Source organism: Anser cygnoides, chromosome 2 (assembly GCF_040182565.1).
Source record: "Anser cygnoides isolate HZ-2024a breed goose chromosome 2, Taihu_goose_T2T_genome, whole genome shotgun sequence".
NCBI lineage: Eukaryota > Metazoa > Chordata > Aves > Anseriformes > Anatidae > Anser > Anser cygnoides.
The window spans coordinates 39,763,523-39,768,838 of NC_089874.1; the positions used below are offsets into that span (position 1 = coordinate 39,763,523).

The following is a 5,316-nucleotide window of genomic DNA, read 5'->3' on the forward strand; positions in this document are numbered from 1 at the left end:
GAAAGAAAAAAGTAAAGAATGAGAAACTTGACATGTCCCATAAGACAGATGTGAACGGTGAAAGGCTGACTAAAAACAGACGGGCAAAGTTAAATTTCATATCATTTATAACTACTTGGTTCTCTAATTTAAGTGACATACAATGAAGTATCTTTTATGTCATCACTGAAATAGAGTCTTTCATCCCAGCAAATTCATGCTCACAGGGTGTAGTCTCCAATTATTCAATACGAAGTACATGTCCATTCTTTCAGCATAACAAGGGCCACATTTCTTTGGCCTTAGAATTCCTTAGTTAGAAACATACTCGATTACTCGATACTAAATAGGATCAGATACTAGCACGTTTGAAAGATATCTTTACAGACTGGCTATATTTAAAAAAAAATCCTACCTTAATTCATTATTTTTGGTTCTGAAACATATCTGTTCCTCTACTAGACTAATTTATTTAATTGACATATCTTTCAGGAGTTATAATGAAACACACTAATAGAGCTCAGAGCACACATTAAGATTGTAATATGTTGAGTTAATTGTGTTCACCTGCAGTACAAAGTCAGAGATCAACTGGCAACACACCAGTAAATGAAATGAAGTCAGAGGAAATTATGTGTTGCTGATCTGAACAGAAACCTAAGCTTCCTTTTGGTTCATCGAGGACAGATAGTGTCTTCAGTGTCCGAGCTTGATTCCCTACTGCAATGTCACTACCTTATTGCATACTTTGAGCTATCTCCACTCCATGCATTTCTCTGCTTGGTATGTCTGGCACTCCCTTTACAGATGCAAAAAGTATAGAAATAAAGAAATCTCTGTAAATATAGTACATCAGTGTTGATCATGTGAAGTAAACCACACTTTTGGGATGGAATTAAGATTGTTTTGGTCCAAGATTTATCATATTTTTGGCTACCTCTATCTCCACTTTTTATTTACTTGGTTATTTTCTGCGTGACATTTGTTTACCACTGTGGAAGGAACACATTGATACTCATGCTGAATGTGTATGAATCAGGAGTTATGATCTATGATCTACTTACTGAGGGATGTGTTCTTTCAGTTCCCATTGTTCTTAAATGCAGAGAATAAACCCTTAGAGCTCAGAAACGCTTAGAGCTCACCATCTTTATCTTTGTAGGATAAAAAATCCATCTATCATACAGCCACATGGCCTGTCTGCACAGAATTATGGCAATGGCACAGTCAACCAATACCCATTTCTTTCTGCATGGAAATCAGTGCTACAGAGGAATTTAGGTAATGCATTCTCATATAATCCCGTAGAATTTTAGGCATGATACTTTTCCTTTTCTAGGATATTTTAATCAAGTTTTCTAGATAAACTACACAAGAATTATGTATAGCGATTTTATTATGCAGTAATATCAAAGATTTATTGTTTATGAGCTTACTTTTATCTTGTTCCTCACAAGTCATGGTTACTTATATGCAAGAACTGAAAGTAAAATTTAAGAATAGCATTATTCTTTATGTGTTTGTATGGTTTTCTTAAAGGATACAGAAATGTTTGAGATTGATTCTGAAATAGAAAATAATCATCATGAGGAATTTCAGAAAATATATCTTTTCTAATGGAAAATTCGTTCAGCTTTAAATGATTATTTTTATTTAACAGTTGATTGGGGATCATTTAAATAATGACATCCTTCTTAAAACTATAAAAGGTTTCTTGGTACAGAACTAAAAATAACATTTAAAATTAAATGTATGGGATAGTTTTCCTGTTTTTTCATTTATTTCTTGTTCATGCACAGAGTCACATATGCTAACATTTGATGGAGTTACATTTTTAAGCAAGTATCTCTACATGTAAATTTTGTGTGTGTGATTGACCATCATCCAAAGTAAAAATTTGAAAAATTATTAGTTAATTATCCATGAAGCAAATTGGCAGAGCTGCACTGAGATGAAAAAAGCTATGTAAGTCAGAGGAACATTGGTTCACCTGTTACAAAATAATAGATGGTTATATTACTCACTAAAAAGATCCTCTCATCTCTTGAGGAAAACTTAGCACAGCTCCATTAACTTATAAAGATAAGTTTTTGTACGTTTCTTTTGTTCTTGTTCATTGAAAGCAGTTAGTGACTATGGAATAAATGTTCTAGACTATATTTTTATCTGTAGTAATGTTCAGGATGTCCCTGAAACAATTAATTTCAGAAACATGAGAAGTACCTTCTACTGTTTGAATTCCAAGGAAAGATTAAATTATGATTTATGAGGTTTAACATTTCTAGCCTTGGAGCTACGTGAAACCTGTTAAGTTTCAGTGAGACTGTAGAGGACCCCTTGTAATCAGTCTCACAGGGAGGAGGAAGAGAATATAATCACCTTAGTACAATGCTTGCTCATTTAATTTAACTCTTTAAAATGATTATTTTGTGAAGGTCACTCATATGCTTCTTCACTATTTCGTATTCATGTATCTCAAATGGAGAACCCAGGTGTTCGCATAAGAATTTATTTAAAGTCAAAAAAAAATTTCATCTGCCTGGTAAACATAATACAATTATGCTCAGCGATTCTTACAAGGAAAAAAATCTGGGAGTAAGACTTATAATGGTTGTTTGTGCTTTCTTGGCATTAAAGAAACTAATACTTCCAGATTTTCCTTCATAATGAGAGATTCACTTCACCTGTAGGTTCAGATTCAGCTGTCACAAAATGTGACAGTAAATTTCTTACTTAATTTTTACTCCAAGAAAAGAAAGGTAACCAAACGTCCCCTCTTCCTCAACCAACTCTTTTCTTCCTTTTTTTGAAACACATCTAGAAGATATTTAAGAGTCTTTATACACTGTGACAGTAAGATATGAAATGAACATTAAGACTAAAAGTACTTAATAATGAATTTGGAATTAATAAATCTGATTATGTCAGTGATCAAATGATTTGCTAAAGCAGAGCTTATTGAATTGATGTTTAATGCTCATCTAAGGATAAACTAAGTTTTGGAATATAATTAAATGAGCAGAAATGCATAACCGCAATCTTATTAATATGTTAACCTTGTAAAAAATATTTTAGTATTGGAGCCATTTAACAAGATAGCCAAGGCAAGTTAATTAGATTTCAAGTGAGTTGCTAACCATGCTAATTTATATTTTATAAGATTATTAATTAAAAATCAACATACTATAACTTCAGTGCAGTATCTTACTATATTTTATTACCAGTTTTGACTTACAAATAAATTAAACAATGCAAGTATAAAGGATTAGAGGAGTGCGACTAACCATTTATTGTTAATATGCTAAAAAATTATGGTTTATCTTTTATATACTTATTACATCTTATGAAGTTCTCTTTTTAGCAATCACTTAATCCAATATGTGAATTTTCTATGCAAATGAAAATATAGGTTTGACAAAACAAGCATGTATATTATGGCACTTCCTATGTTCTCATTTCATTCATGGGAGAAAATTAAATTATCAAAGGCAAGAGATACAGAATATCAAATGTTAAGAAATAGTGCACTGATAGGTATTCTTCCATTAGGCCCATGACATAAGACACCAAATAAATGAATCTTTTTAACCTATAATTTAACCTACATTTAATTGAAGAACCATGCCCAAGAGCATGGGACTGCTGCTGCTGTGCTATGCACAGCAGCTGTAAATGTTCTGCAGATATTTCCATTCATGACTGTAGCAAGGAAAAGCCCTATTTATGGCTATATGCTATTTTGCCCCATAATTACTATTGTTTTATTGCATTCTCAGTTGGTAAAGATGTAAGAAAGTGAGGAAGTTCACTGAAGTAAAGAGCATGATTTATGTTAGGAAAACTACTGCTTATTTCTTCTGCTTATTATTCTAAACTCCAAACCAACCGGCCTATCCAGCAGCTCATTTCTTTCCCAGCTTATCATTCAGAGTGTGTAAATCCAGGAGGCCAATGCCTCTCTGAGTGCTGTTACTTCCAGTAGGTTCTCCTTGCTCTGTTAGTGGATGCCAAACTTAATAATTGCTTACATCTGAGGCTTCTCCAACAGAGGTTCCTTCTTGACAAGGCTTGCTGAAGAGCATTGCAAACTGTTACAAGGTGAGACAGTGAAGCCTGTTTTACAAATGCTGATATTGTTTTGACTTGTGCTGCAAACCACAGCCCACAGTACTCCTTTCTGGTTTAGACTCTGATTGAACATGTCTTGCTATAGCAAACTTCATTTCTTGTAGCATTTTTGTTCCCTACCGTGACCTCAATGTCAGGATGTTGTTTACCTTCTCAGACTGAAATAGTAAGTTATTGAACTGCTTCATTTTTCCCTTCAGGGCACCATTTCATTCCTGTTCAGCAATCAGTTTGAGCCACAGAAGCTGATTTGTTTCATTTAATGTTTGAGATCTGGCCCAGGTTTTGCACATTTTAGCACAGTAAGTAGCTCCTTTTATCTCATGCCTCTTCATAGCTTATCTTCCCACCAGTAGGCAGAAGGACAGAAGCAAAACACATCACACTCACCATGTTCAGGCCCTCAAAGGAGCTCAGAGCACTTTATGTATCTTAAAGCATTCCTTTTCCAGCTCTTTCAAATCAATGGACTGCTGCCATCAAAATCACGCTAGCCATCAGTTTCTTCTTTCTCTTTCACTTTTTTTTTTTCTTTACTCTTCCTTTTTTCTTTTTACCTTGTGTATAATCTTCCTCCCCTTTCTATTACGGATCTCACAGCCTTCATTTTTTCATGGCTTCTTCTGTTGCCAGCTGTAGGGTTTTGCTGCCTCTCCGTTTGTTCTCCTCACTACAGATGAAAAGCTGCCATTAGATGTACGTTCTTCTTTGTCTGTGCTTTCTTTATCACTTGGTAAAGAGGTCCCCCAGGGCTGGCTCCCATGTGGGGTCCTCTGGCCCCCACATTCCCCACATTGCCACCCAGTAGGTGCTGTCTGCCTTCTCCAAATGCCCAGAGCAGCCTTAGGTTGCCTTTAGACTCTGCTTGCTGGGCTACTTTGAGTGTCCTGTCACCTTTCACCCTCATCTACAGCAGTACTTACGTTAAGAGCCTTGTGATTCCTGCCTAGCAATCCTGCCTTCTTTTGCAGATCTTTGCCAGTCTCAGGCTGGAGAAAATGGTGATTTTCTTGAGGCCAGGGTTGTTTATCATTCAGCAAAGCTATCAGATATATTTCAATTTTCCTGCTCTTTGCACATCACATAGTAAATTTTCAGTATCAAGTTCCACTCAACCCTAAAGTTCATGGAATATTCTAAACACCTGATAGTGTTACTGAGTGTTGTACAGATGGCAACACAGGGAACTTCCGGTACATGGGAAAGTGA

At 35.3% G+C, this 5,316-nt stretch overlaps 1 long non-coding RNA gene across 1 annotated transcript; it reads left to right on the forward strand.

The window, feature by feature from the left end:
• The first annotated feature begins 3,957 nt into the window (after positions 1 to 3,957).
• On the forward strand, positions 3,958 to 5,107 carry LOC136789911 (uncharacterized). Its single transcript, XR_010828963.1, has 3 exons — positions 3,958 to 4,077; positions 4,308 to 4,409; positions 5,079 to 5,107. It is a non-coding gene; the product is annotated as an uncharacterized lncRNA (long non-coding RNA).
• The last annotated feature ends 209 nt before the right edge of the window (positions 5,108 to 5,316 follow it).